Source organism: Boleophthalmus pectinirostris, unplaced genomic scaffold, assembly GCF_026225935.1.
Source record: "Boleophthalmus pectinirostris isolate CB_2022bp ecotype Guang Dong unplaced genomic scaffold, ASM2622593v1 HiC_scaffold_10, whole genome shotgun sequence".
Lineage (NCBI taxonomy): Eukaryota > Metazoa > Chordata > Actinopteri > Gobiiformes > Gobiidae > Boleophthalmus > Boleophthalmus pectinirostris.
The window spans coordinates 23945997-23961586 of NW_026570971.1; the positions used below are offsets into that span (position 1 = coordinate 23945997).

The 15590-nt window shown below is 39.4% G+C and overlaps 1 protein-coding gene across 1 annotated transcript in view; it reads right to left on the bottom strand.

Annotated features, from left to right (window-relative positions):
- Positions 1-15590, bottom strand: part of atrn (attractin) — a 210609-nt gene that overhangs the window by 98802 nt on the left and 96217 nt on the right.

The following is a 15590-nucleotide window of genomic DNA, read 5'->3' on the forward strand; positions in this document are numbered from 1 at the left end:
GCCGATTTGAGGAACAGTGAGGAACTTTGGTCACAGCAGCTGTTTCCCTCTAGATACAAAGGTCATCTAGGGCTTAAATTGAAGCTTAGGAACATGGGAAGTTTTTCATGTACATTTGAGGCAGTGATATATGCAATAAAATGCTTGAAAATGATCACTTTTGATGACAATTTGTCAGGCGGACAGACATTTTTTGGTCTTTTAGGATATGTTGAGGGTGATATTTGACCGTAGAAAGGCAGCAAGCCCCAAAATATTTTTCTGCTAGTTTCCCCCATGTGTCAGGATACACCATGCAAAATTTTAGGGTTATTTGTCCATGTATGCAGTTACAGTACCTTAATATTTATAGTTACATAATTTCGCAAATAGCTTTTCTTAAAAAGTGTGTTGGTCCCTATCAAGTCGTGATGGCCCAAGATATAAGATAACAGGAAATAATATTGAAAAAAAGGTAGCAAAAAACACCCTGAGGGGTGGACCTGGCTCCCGGCCTATTTTACTTGCCAAGTGACATGTACTCAAATCATGATAAAACTTCCTTAATTCAAATCTTAACTTGGCTGGATTTTAGTTCTTGCAGTGCTAAAACCAAAATTACTGACTAGTCGACTACTAAAATAGGTAATTGTAGCTCGAGCTCTTTTAATTAAAGTGAATGTACCCCGGACTGGCCCACTGAACATGACTTTTTATGTTCAGGATCCACTAAAAGTGCAGAGCTTACATAACACACAGGATCCACTGAGACCTGAGTCAGATCCTCATCCCAGGCCACATCATCCCCTCATCCCTTCATTCCATCATCCCATCAGAGCAGGTGAGGGAGAGGAGTGTCCCAGCCTCATCTATTATACATGTGATGCAGAAGTCAGGGTGCACCTCCTCCATCTTGTATTAGAGTTAAAGCAAAAGGATGAACCCGAGAACAGAGAAGGCAAAGACCAGAGGGTAAAAGTACACGCACAACTGCTGAGTTACATCAGAAATATGGTAATAATTAAACAGGGATTGGATGTTGTTAATACAAAAGTAAATAGTATTCAGATAAAGAAGGACTGAAGATTGATTCTAAGATTGATTATTGTCTCACTGTGGCTGCAAGGTAGATGAGTAAAGGAAAAATCATTAATAAACTAAACAAATTACATGGTAGAGTCCCGACTGCTAGTGCTGCTACTATAGTTTGAAAACTTACAAAATTGCTGGTTATATTCTTAACTTATCCCACAGTGGTGAACAAACCTGGCTTGCTTTTTGAATAGTGGAAATAGATGTTGATAAATAATACATGTTTAAGAAAACTAAACCAAGCATAGGGAAGAAGGATAGTGAGGTTTGGGATGCACAAAAGCTGGTTTAAAGAAGCCGAGTGGGTCAACCGCAGCTCAGAGGAGGAAGAGGAGATACAGGAGGCGGAGGAGGAGAGCAGGGCTGTGGGCTCCCCCTGCTGAGCGCCCTGGGAGACCCCTGAGGACAGACAGTCAGGAAGTGTCCCAGAGCCCTCACTCCTGCTGCCGCCGGGGACCCGAGGGACACTACAGACAGCTACAGACAGGGGGAGCTGTCAATCACACACACACACACAAGCTACAAAGTGAAAACCAGAGTTAGGTCAGTCAGCTTTTTTTTTTTTTTAAACCGAGTAGTGAGAATGTTGAGGTGGACTTTCCAGGTTTGGTGAAGGTATTTTTGACTGAGGTAAAAAAACAAAACAAAAAAAAAAACATCTATGGGCTCTAGAAGGTATACTTTAATACTATGTTTTTTGGACTCACCATATTTGATTTACTTCATTTAATATTTCCACTGTCATTGTAGCAGTGTTTTTTGGCACTACAGCTACTCAAATAATATAACTTACTAGTACTTTACTCCATTTTTGTATCCAAATCCAAATAAACATGGGGAAAACATGGGGGGAAAAAATCTCAAGACCATTTTCAACGTTTGCGCACAATCTTATGGTACCAGATCTTGCCTCCTCCCTAATAAATACAAAACAATACTGGACATCAATCAATCATCAATATTAAGACTAGTATAAAAACTAGATTGAGCAGGTATTGAGCCTGACACAGCCCGAATATGATGTGTAAGAGAATTTAAGTCATTTATCTTCCACGTACATCTCAGTTTAACATTGACTCACAAAAGCTATATTTACAACATGATCTTCCCTTGGCACACCATTGACATACCACTATCTAAATTGTGGTGTATTGCTGTCTAACCGGTGTCTACTGGCCTTCATAGTCTCACCAAACTTGCTTTTTAAACCTCCTCCTTTGGAAGCATAGTCAAAGGAGCTTGAACACTCAAAGATAATACTATGTTCACTTTTAAAATCATACTATGTTGACTTTTCAAGTCCCCCTGGGCCCGTACTATTGATGGTAAATTAACTTCTCCTGCTTAAGACTCCAGTTGGTCTCCAGCCTTTTACTCCACCCTTTCTTGGACAAGCTGAAAACTTCTACAACATGATGGGTCTCTAAATATGTGTAGAATAATAGTTGGTAAATAGTACAGTATTTATAATAAGTAGGATAAGACCACATGGTAATAATAAATTAGATTACAACTAATTGTATCGAAAATTTTATCATTTTGTATGTACCTTTTTGGTTGTGGGCCCATCACCTGCTTGTTCAATGTCACTGCTCTGCTAAGAATGTTCCACAGTACAGCAAAGCACATTAATCAAGTCAAAAAGCTCTAGAAAACAGGCATTCTGACTATGTTGCCTCTCCATGGATTATGCCATACTGTGAAACATTCCAGGCAACTCAATAACATCTCCATCACAAAAAACATTTGATGGACCCTTCATCAGAAAAGTTACACAATGCGCCTTTTAGAGTGTGTTTTGAATTATTGTTGTATCTCTAAAAGCTCTATAATGAGTACAGAGACTTTGTAACTATTGAAAAAGGAATTATGACAACAGTACCAGGAACATCCCACTGTACCACACCAGTAATCTTCATATATTGACAATTTTAAAACGCCTGTTCCCCTTTCCAATTTAACATTACTGGCCTCAAGACGGAATTAGAGACGCACATTGGAAAATTAAGACATACCGAGGGAGAGAGTGGTTGTTTTGAAGTACACTTTAGCTGTCAGTTTTTAATTTTCTCCAGGAACTTTCACTTTGCATCATTTCTCTGATTGCAAAGGCATACATAATTGACTAAGCAATAAATCTAGGATGCATAATTACAGCTTTAAAGCAGCCGACAGATTCTGACACATTTCTGTCGAGGGGCTAATTGCACAGTGCACGGAAAAAAACAAGTCCACATGTGTCAATACATGACACTTTTTCATTTGCATGTTTTGATTCAACATTTCAAAAGCTTCCATTGACAGTTGAAAAGTGATTATTTTGTTTTTAAAGGTTCTGTATTACACAAAATGGACTCTTATGAGCTTTAAGCCATGTAAGAATGTTGTTAGCTCATCAAAAACATACCTGGAGTTGAGTTTAGTTTAATTCACACACATGTTTGAGTCTACATCCCCAAGCTCCAAATACTCCAAATGAGTGTTTTCAGTTTGAGAGAAGAACTCAATCTAAATATGCAGGGTTTGTTTATTACAACATGAACAGTGTAGTGAAGACTGCAGTGTACGCTACATTGGAGAAACAAAACAGCTGCTTCACAAGAGGATGTACCAACAGCAGTGGACCTCAGTCTGCTGTGCATCTCCACCTACAAACCACGCCTCCCTAGCGCCTTCCTGCAGACAGATATATGGAAGTGTTCACCAGCATTCTGACCAGAACTGATGAAGCAGGTTGGATGAGCTGCGAAACGTGTTCAACCAAATAAACGTTTGTCCAGTCGACAAAACCTTTGCCATGGATTCTACCTGGATGACTGAGGGATATTTCACATATCATTACAACATGAACATACCAGAATGAAACAAAACACAACTCCAGGTATGTTTGTGATGAGGAAACAACATTATAACATAGATCAAAAAGTGTAATGAGAGTCCTTTAAATGCATTTCTATTTGGTATTATGTTAGGGTCAAGGTCTCTATCCTCTCAGCCAGTTCAAATGATGGATCAGTGTCTGGTCTCATTGCTTTATAATGAAGTCAGTCTGATGAAAATTTTTCAGGACATTTTGTGGATGAAGTGTCATTAAGTCTCTGCTCTTTAATTTGACTTTTACAATTGATAGTTTTGAACTTGGTCCCAGTCTAGGGCCCCTGTTTAGACCCTATAATAACACAGGCTTAGTTCATATTTGACTTGCGATTTTTGTTAATCAATAGTGGAGGATCTCGAGCTTCCTTCCATCATTCTCTTAACTCTTGCCTTTCAGCTCTTCCCCTCAATGATGATTTACATATTCACTTAAATATTTTATATATTTTCAGATGCTCTTCCTGAGGCAATTCTCTCCGGTAAAAGAGGTAGACTGGTTTGTGACCCACTTTATATTGACAACTGATTTTTGTCTCCTCTTATCCATGGTTTTCAGAGTGATGAAAAAAATAGCACTGATGCCATAGAAATCCAAATACCAATCCAAAACAAAACATTCTACATTCTGAATGGTGAAACGTACTCAAAATGGTGCCCTTACACATGAAGCTGAAACCAATAAATATACATAAACACCTCGGTTTACTTCAGTAGACACCCCTATACTAAGTGGTTTCTATTGAAAAACTATTTACAAAGTGTGGATTCTTATAGACCAATATAAATAATATTTCCTATTAACTGCCAATTAAAGTTGTTTCTAATTTTATGGAGACCAAACCAGACCAAGTTACAGTTCAGATCTGTGGAGAGGCTACCCCATTTACAGTCAGAAAGTCTGTTTTCTAGGTATTTTTGAGACATAAAACCACCTGTAATTGAATAAATGTGAAGTAGAGCTATCTAATGTCATACTGTGGAACATCCCAGACAGAGCAATGACATAAAAGGTTACATAGCCTCCTTGAATATAATTAATTATTCCACAATTCTATTACCTTTTTGTCACCTGTTTTGATCCTGGTGAATGCAGCAGCGAGTATTGAGTAAGTTTGGTTTCAAAAACAGGTTCGTAGTGAGGTGAGACTGTGGATCAGAGGCGAGTGGCATAGTTCCCAGGAGGATCTGAGCACTTAAAAACCCAACGCTTAAAAAGAAGAGAAGTGTTGAATGGTGTCACCTGTTGACTCTGGCTGTGAGAGGAGAGGAGGAGGAGGAGGAGGAGGAGGAGGAGGGCGAGCTCTGGTGAAGACGGAGCCTCAGAAGTGAAAGATAAAGTGGGTTTGACTCTGATGTGCTCAAAAGGGACTTAAGACATGAGCAAAGTGATTTATTCAGTGGATCTGGGGTGTGCCATATGCTACTTGACCCATTTCAACTCAGGTCACAATATCTGCTGGTGATCATCCTCTCACCAATATCAGGCAAAAGGGAAATATATGCCTTTTGTACAATCCTATATACACATCATAAGATTAAACATGCACTGACTTTCCTCCATGGGAATGTTACTGCTTTGCCTAGAATGTTCCACAGTATGGCATTAAAGATATTTATATAACTATGGCATTTTAACAACTAAAAAATAAATAATTCATTCTTACTGTAAGCTAACTTGGCACAGTAAGATGGATTCTTGTGATATTTGTGAGTTCACAAACTCGCAAGAATCTGTCTTGGCTCCTACTGGTGCGGTTGCGGTTTGTGCAAAGACGAAGGCCAAGTGCACAAACGAACCAAAACAAAACAAGACACCAACAGATGTACTTCAGCCTATTTTAGTGTCAAAACGGGCTACTTTGTTGTGAAAAATGTAAGATAAGCGTTTTGAGAATTTGTGGACAGGGAAGATGTCTGACTTTTCTCTCAATTAGATGTAACTAAAGTTTGATTCTGCTGTTGTGACACTTCGACAGCTTCAAATAGTCGTCATGACATTTCGAGTTTTCCGATTCAGAGCACTATACATATCAGTCTGCGTGAGCCAGGTTAACTCATTGGGCGCCTCCACAGATTTGACCTATAACTTGGCCTGTAGGTGCCCCTTGGTTGTCTCGAAGATAGATTAATAACCATATGGCATTAAGAGAAACGTTCCACACCAAATAATAACATGCAGGACCTACCACCACACTGTTTCAGGGCACACCTTTAAGAAATGGCAATGATTCAGTAATACCAGCACTTGATAACCCATATTCAAGAATACATCAAAAATATAATTAATACAGCTAACAGAAGTAGCATAGTACATTTTAATAAAGCTATGCTAATGTTACAAAAAGAAAGATCTTAGTAAACATTTAGATTTTTTCTTTAATATTTTGTGATGTTTGCAGAAGTTGTTTTGGTCACTGGTAAAATTCATGTATTTGATGAGTTCCCAGTGGACATTTGATTGGATGGCACAACATCAGGTCTCCTACATTTGTAAGTTTCTTCTTCAATTATTTAATGCAATGTCTCCTACTTTTACTAATATAGTACTACTTAGCACTGTCAGTCAATTTCTATGGGGCCAGAGTGAACTAAAATATTCAGTAAGTACTTGTGGAGATGGAAAGGGCCACCGCAAAGATATTTTAATAGTCGTCTTTAAGCAGCACAGATATGTCAGGGAGGTAGCAAAGCCTCATGGGAGGTTGAGTTTTCTGGGACATCCATCTCTGCACTCAACAGCACAAGGTTAAGATTCAGGAGGTAAAAACTGCCGAGAGGTGAGGGGTGGTCAGTCTAAGACAAAGAGACGATTTTTTCATTTTGACGTCTGTGTTTGAAAGAAAAATAAAAGTGAACTTTGCTCCCTAAAATCTACAGCAAATCCCACAAGAGCAGAGTGAGGAGCCCAGACTGACAACTATATGTTTGTAAAGGATCTTGTTTTTTTAGCCTGAAAAGTTTGTGTGGACGAGAAGCACAAAAGGTTAGTTTAGCGTAGATTAGGGTCAGCAAAACGCAATTTCAATACTAGAATTCACTCAGTACTTGATACCAATTACGATACCACTATGAAGATTTTTTTTTTTTAAAGCATTAATGTGATTTTTGCAGTATCAATACTATTAGTTTTGATAATAGTTTTAGTATTTTTCCCATCTGATTTTCTGATACTTTCAACACTATTCTTATTTCATTTATTTTGGGTTACTTCAAGGTTACAAGCAAGGAACATGTACCATATTTTTCCGGACTATTGGGTGCACCTGAATATAAGCCGCATCAACTAAATTTTAACAAAATTTAAAAACTGTACATATATAGACAGCACTTGAATATAAGCTGCAGAACATTATCAAGTTCAGGGCGTCTGCTTTTTACACCTCTGAAAACTTTTGTCATCTTTTTGCGTTGAGTCAGCTCATCACGCTGCCATTGCCAAAATCTCACACTCATCTCATTGATGCCGAGCTCACATGCAGCAACTGTTTCCTTTTCCGCAGCCAAATCAATAGTCTTTAACTTAAAAGCTGCAACATCTGCATTTCTTCGTGTGTTTTTTCATGAGGAGGTTGTGTGTATGAAGCGCAAAATAATTGTTTAAAACACAATCAAACAAGCATCTTCCTCAGTGCATCACCCCGTCTCTCCACATGCTACTGTGCATGTCTCCTGCAGAAAGAGTCTCTGTCCTGTCTGTATCATGTCAGTGTCTTGGAGGATTTCAGCAGATTTCAGACTCTCTCAAGGGGCTAGGCTAGTTCTATCAGGTACCAGTGGATGTACTACTGAAGTTTAAGACGTTTTTTCTTGTCATTTACGCATACGGGTAAGACATATCCCCCTCACTAATGTTCATTTATCATCATAACTTATTTTATCACACCGTGATAAACTATTTGAGTGCGCTGACAATATCTAGTGTAGCAGCTTCATGTTAACTCTAGATCCATGTGTAACCGCACACACGGAAGTGTTTTCTACACTCAGGCTGCGCGTATCCGCTGTGTTGCCAAACCATAGACCGTATATATGAATGGACAATGTGCCAAACAATGAATCTGTCCATGAATCTGTAGCGGCTTATAGTCCAGAATTTACGGTACAATTCTATTCTTATTTCACCTAATTTGGGTTACTTCAAGGTTACAAACAAGGAACATATATTAATTTACAATTACTTATTAATCACATTTTAATTATATTCCACAAATAACCCAATAACTTTGTAGGAAGTCCTTTAATGTCAAAGTCATCTGTATAAAACTGTATATTACGCCGACTTCAAAATAAACTCAAGACTAAAGTTACTGTTAATTACGTTGGCCCCGTGATGTTTGAGATCACAGACTTTGATGGACTACTGTTACATTTCCCAAACAAATGAAAAGTCAAGTATAATTTCAGAAGCTACATTTCATTAAGTCTTCTTCAGTATCCATGTCCAGCTGTTTGGGATTATCGAGCCAAGAAATCTGTCATTCAGGTCAGTGTTACTTCAAAGTGAGCTTCTACTTGAGCAGCCAAGTTTAACATTAAAAAATATGACAGCTTTAAAACATTTTCATTGCGATTCCAAAAAATAAAATGTTTTCGATGTCTGTACCACAGGGATTTTAAGGGCTGCAGGAAAATATTTGATTTGCACAAAAAGCAAATGGAGTTAATTTGTTTGTTATTGATTTTAAAAGGTGTGATTGGAAAATAAGAGCGTCGACACTGGTGGACAGTGGTAGAAAGAGGTGGAAAGAGGTGGACAGCGGTGGACAGACGTGGACAGATGTGGACAGATGTGGACAGATGTGGACAGAGGTGGACAGAGGTGGACAGAGGTGGACAACGGTGGACGGGGTGCACAGCGGTGGACAGAGGTGGACAGAGGTGGACAGACGTGGACAGACGTGGACAGACGTGGACAGACGTGGACAGACGTGGACAGACGTGGGCAGCGGCAGACAGACGTGGACAGACGTGGACAGACGTGGACATTCATGGACAGCGGTAGACAGCGACAGACAGAGGTAGACAGACGTGAACAGATGTGGACAGGGGTGGACAAACGGGGACAACTGTGGATAGCGGTGGACGGGGTGGACAGCGGTGGACAGTCTGAGAGACGGTCTGCTGTTTAATGTATGTGTTTCTATAATGTGGGCAGAGAGGACACTGCTGGTTTTATAAATAACGCCATGGCAACACTTTCATCTTTCCCCACAGGGAAAAGTGACACCCAACACAACAAACCAACAAAGAGATTAAGAAACAGAGAGAGAGAAAGAGGGAGGGAAAGAGAGACAGAGTGAGAGAAGAGAGAGGGATAAAAGTGAGGGAGGGAAAGAGAATGAAAGAGAAGTAGAGAGAAAACAGGAAGAGAGTGAGAGAGGAGAGAATGAGAAAGAGAAGGAGGGAAAGAGAGAAAGGAGAGAGAAGTAGAGAGAAAACTAAAAGAGTGAGAGAAGAGAGAGGGATAAAAGTGAGGGAGGGAAAGAGAGAGAGAGAGAGAGAGGAAAGAGAAGTAGAGAGAAAACCAAGTGAGAGAGGAGAGAGGGAGGAAAAGAGTGAGAGGGAGAAAGAGAAGGAGGGAGAGAGAAGTAGAGAGAAAACAAAGAGTGAGAGAGGAGAGAGGAGAGAGAAGTAGAGAGAAAACAAAGAGTGAGAGAGGAGAGAGAAGTAGAGAGAAAACAGAAAAAGAGAAGAGAGGGAGAAACAAGGGCAGGGAAAGAAAGAGAGGGGAGAGAGGAGAAGAGAGAGAAAGCAGAAAGAGTGAGAGAGAGAGAGAGAGAGACAGAGAGAGAGAGAGAGAGAGAGAGAAAGAGAGAGCAAGGGGGCTGCAAATGGGGGGGGGGGGGGGGGGGACCGACTGAGAGAGACAGACAGACTGAAAGAGAGACAGACTGAAAGAGAGACAGACTGAAAGAGAGACAGACTGAAAGAGAGACAGAGAGAAAGGCAGAGAGAGAGCAACCGAAAAAGAGAGGGGAAAGGGAATGAGAGGGAAGCGTGCAAAAAGGCATAGAGAAACACAACACAGAGAAACATAAACATAGACGGGAGGAAGAAAGAGGAGAGAGAAGGAGAGAGAGATGGGTAAGCAAACAAAGACACAGACAAAAACTGAGAGTGGGAGAGAGTGAGAAAACAATTTCCATGTTAATTAGCATCCCCTCCCACGCTAAACAAACACACGCTAACACAAACGCAGGCAAACAGACGAGGAAGACGCCAACTTTGGTCCCAACTCATCTGATTTCTCCTCCATCACAGGACCACAGAAAGAGGGAGGGATGGAGGGTGGAGACTGAGGGGAAGGTAGGAGAGGGAAAGACAGGAGCAGGTAAAGGTGAAGAAGTAATAATACAAGCAGAATGTTAAACGGTGCGAGTACAAGTCATCCACAGATGACAAAATGCAATGAAAATGTAAGAGTTATAACAGGTGTGTGAACCCTATATCAAACAAAACGCACAATATTTTAAACTTATTTTGCCACTGCAATAACTGGTACTGCATCCTGCCACATTTATGTACACAGAATAGGGATGGGCATTCGAATTAACGATTGATTATCGATTAATCATTCACGTTTTTATATTAAAATGATCATCATTATTATTACTATCTACACTACTAATCTGCATAAATAAATTCAACTTTACGACATATAAACCGTAACGACTCTAGAGCCACATCAATCCGTTTGACATTATAATGTGTTTAATTCAGTTTTTCGCAACTCTCACAGAAACAAAACTTAAAACTGCATCGCTAATTTGCATAAACTCAGCGAAGATAAAACTACAGCTCTTGTGTCGCTGATGCGGTCAATTTCTGTCAGATTAAAAGACATGATTCAGGTGAATACAGGTTAGTGTGACCATATTTGCGTTGGTCAAAACCAGGACACCGTACGGGGGGTGGGAGGTTGGGACTCGTCATCGATATTGCGCAACTCTAACCTGGTAAAACTTTTTCCCACTGGACACCGAAACATATGTTCCTGCTTTGTACACTGTGCACATGGACTCCCACTTGTCCCGAACGCAACGGAAAGCGTGGAATTTCTTGTTCAAATCATCGTTAAATACGCATTTGTGCTTCGGTACATTGCAGACTGACCCACTGTTTTTGTGTCTGCTCGCTCCTTCTGAGTGCAGAGAGACACATGTACGGACCCCTGTTTGGTCACGCTAAGCACAGCAACCTACATTCGGTTTGTCGATTAAAATGAACGTAATCGATGAAATTCTTAATGATCAATTATCGATTAATTGATTAATCATGCCCATCCCTAACACAGAACTACTCGTGTGTTTAATTACTTCAGCTAAAACTGACTCCAGTTTAGTAACACTGGCTGGTTCATGATGCACAGTGTGATTTGGAATAGTCCTAATCCTCGTGAAAATGTTATTTGAATAAGCAAATATAATGGAATTTTGAATTGAAAACTACACACATTGCACTACATATACTTAAGCTAAATGTCATATACTTAAGCTTTTTAGTATGCAGAGATTTGTATATCCAATTGACATAGGCTCAGGCGTTTAGTTCAGGTTTAGGATGGGCCAAAAGAATAGACTCCCATAGAAAAGTTGTGACCTTCATAAGTATTTCTAATTGTCATTCTCTTCTCCACTCACTTTTATGAGCTACTTTTATGAGTGGAGATACAACAAAGTACTATGATACCTACAGTTCACTTTGGTACAGACAGAACTAATCAGATGCCCCACCCTCACATAAGCCTCCTCATTTACTCAAAGACAAAACTTGAGTTCAGAGTTATTGATTGATTTTTATAAATGGCGTAGTTTACATTGTCAGATAAATGATGTTGTAACTGTAGGCTGCACTGATACAATACTGGTGTCAGATACTGGGGCTAATATTGAAAAGTCTGGTGGATTGGATATCGGCCTCAAGATATCGGTTCATCACATTTTAGTCCATAAATTGGTGTAATAAAAGGTGGGAGATACATGGAAAAATAGTTAACATTTCAACTGATGTTTTGGAGATTTGCAAAACTAGAATATGCAGGATATTGTCTAATTCAAACCTTGAAAAAAGACTTAAAATGGTATGGAGATTTACACCCTTTTGTAGTTACCGTGAGTTAATGGTCCGATCATGTGTTGTGCTAAACTTGAACCTCAGCCATTTATATTTACAGGCACAATTTGAGATATTAACTTGGTCTATAACCCTACTTTCTAATAGCTTATCTGTGTAAAAGGTAGCCTGTTTCATCAGTTGGTTTCACTTCGTAGAAATAGTCTGACCTTGCAGCATTAGAATTTGTTCGCTCGACGGTAGGCAGGTACTTTTTTTATTTAACCAATCGCTGCTATTTGGTCGTGAGGTATGTAATGCGTCGCTAACAGGACTAACTATTATATTAAGCTTTTCCCAAATCCCATAGGAAGAAGTGCAATAACGTCTTTCCCCTTGATAAAATTCACAGAACATTCTCTTTGTTTCGGCTTTAAATCCTCAACCTCAGGAATCGCTGCCAACACAGAATGTATGGCTCTTCACTGATTGGACGGTGCCCAAACTCACACTTCCACATTTTTTTCAAACCATCTAGTGTATTTCAATTCCTGACCTAGTCACTGGAGAGAAATGAAATTAAGTGGAGGCACTAGGTGGCGCTAGCCTGGCTAGTTTAAAGGGTCTATGTTACAATATTTTCTGATCTCTGTGTGGGATGTTTCCTCATCAAAAACATACCTGAAGCTGTGTTTTATTTTTTTCACACAAGTTTAAGCGCACTCCCTCTTCCCTCTGTTCCACCTTGTGAAGTCACGAGGTAATACAGGAAGTGCTCCACTGTGATTAGAAACTCCATACATATCACTATAGGACTTCAGCCCTGGAATTTCCAATGTCTACTAAACAAAAGGTAAAAGGTAAATCTTAACTAGAAAACTACAACAACAGAGCATTGAGCTTTGGAGATGCAGACAGACTAATAGTAAAGGATTTCTCAAACATGTGTCAATAAAACAAAACAACTCTGAGTATGTTTGTGATGAAGTAACATTATAACAACAAGCTCACAAGTATACATTTTTCCATAATACAGGACCTACACAATCAGTGTCCATTCCTGTATCATTTTCTAGCCTGGCTGTTTTCTATCGGAAAGAAGTTATTTGAAGTCATGATTTCTGTTCAACTTTAGATCAAACTCAGTCGCTTCGGGTTATGACATGCACGGTCCTGCATGGTGTGGAGATCTTTATATATAGACCATAACGAGACCAGAATGTAGCTATTGAAAATACACACACACACACACACACACACACAGTGAAACCAGAGCAAAGGGCAAACCATGTATATAGTGTGTGGATATTTGCCTGAACACGCAGCAATCGCGGGCTTCAAGTGCTGACACAGAGAAACGTGGATGCTGAGAGAGGCTATAACAGCAAAGCATCATGGGAGAAACTGCGGGGGGGCATCAGTATGCAGTAGAGAGGCCGCGTGGTGCTTTTAAATGCTCACCACATCCCCGGCAAAAAAAAAAGCCAAGATTCATTTGAAACGTTATCAAACATCGCTGTATATCGAAAAAAGCGCTAGGTTGTGTGAGAAAAAAGCGAATGAAAGCGAACTCTCCGAAATCAGCGCTATCGAATCTCTTCTACCTTTACATTGCAGGAAGATCGATAAAACCAGCAAAGAGGCATTTCTTATATTATTTTTTTGTATTGTAGCAGGCAAGGCGCTACAAGGATGCTCCGCTGGGTTACATTCACAGGGCAGAAAAAGCACACGCAGCCAGCTCGCTACAGGAAAGCGTGGTGGGTCTCCTATCATTTTTGAATCGATAAAACATTACCGCAGTTCCTGGAAAAAATTGAATAATGGAGTAGGGATTTGTCATGGCAACGCGTCACATGTTCTCAGCAGGAAACGTAACTATAGGCAACCAAATGTTCCCCTGTAGAATGCTATGTTAACGCCGGGGAAATCAAAGAAGAAACAGCAACACTCTTTTGGGTAAAGCACGGAGTTGGCAGGTCTATAGAGGTGAACACTTTAAGATAACTATTGTGTGGCTTGTCTATTTTTTTTTTTTTTTCAAGCAGATTAATGAACATAAGCAATATAAATGTATCCAGTACACTTAAAGGTACATTGTTCACCTTTCTATCTTCATCGAGACCAAACCAGACCAAGTAACAAGTCAGATCTGTGGAGAGGCAGTTCTGCTTACAGGCAGAATGTCTGTTTTTCTGGAGATTTTTGAGCTATAAAATCACCTGTAATTGAATAAATGTAAGGTAGAGCTGTTAAATGTCATACTGTGGGACATTCCAGGCAGAGCAATGTCTTGAAAGAATAAAACTCTCACCTCTGTGCAGTCATAATGGTTTTGCACAATTAGAAATCTGTTGCACATTTGATGCAAAGTTGAGGAAAGCGGTAGTAGCAAAATTAATCTTTTTCAAAATTATACTTTGAGTGTTTTGTAAGACTGTAAAATAGTCATTTTAAATATTCAAATGCAGAAAATAATAAGCTTTAGAAACACAAATAAGGACGAAAACAAGTTGTTGCTGGTTGTTACATCACAGTCTAACTAGGTTAGAGCATTTTTTGGTGGTGTAGCTGACACACGCTGGTTGCTGGTTTTAAGCACAATTTAAATTCCAGCAAATGTCCTTAAAGGTGCACTCTGTAACTTTTCTGATGGAGGTTTGATATCTGAAGTCTTCACAGAGGAATATGTAACATCTCCATAGAGATAAGAGTATATGAGGAACCCTGAACTGGAAAAGTTACACAGTGCACATTTAAGCTGTATAAGTCACTTCACAGACATTTAAGTAGTTCAGGTTTCTACCACTGTGCATGTTGGAGCACAAATGGACACTCCTGTATCCCAAGAACACTCAAACCTGTTGTGTACAAACACATGCAAACTTAACAGCAGTAGTGGCAGCCTTCTGACCAGCACCAAGAGAGCGCAAGTTTGCAAATTTAAAAATGTTTTGATTCAGTTTAATTAAAAGCTTAATGAAGGGCTGGACTATGACAAAAAAAAAAAATGAATTGCAATTTTTTCCATGTAGGGTATTAACCAATCTTGATTTTTGATTCTTTTTTTATTTGGTAAAAACCAAACTTCCTGAAGATAAACAAGACTGACTTTTAATCAGTGCCATTAAATACAAAAACAGTGAAATTTCTTCCTCCTCCAAAGAATGAACTCCACACTGAGCTCCACACCACATGCCTTTACCGACAGAGAATTGGCTATAGACCTCTCCATTAAAAAGCATATTATTAAACTCAATTATAATGTGATTAACTGCACATGCATAGTTAAACCCATTAGCATTTTACCTAGCTTGTGTTTTTATTCAGAACATGTTGCTGGGTTTTCCTTTGGATTAACAATGAATCCTTCTATTCGTTTCACAGATAGTGCACCATTAAAGGTCCCATATTACACAAAACTGGCTCTTGAGCGCTTTAAGCCATGTTATAATATTCACACATGTATGACTATCCATTATTATTAGTCTACATCTCCAAAGCTCAAAATGCTCTATTCCACCTTGTGATGTCATATAGCGGTAGTTTTCATGTTAACAGCTATCTTTTATGTTTAGTTCAGTAAAGTT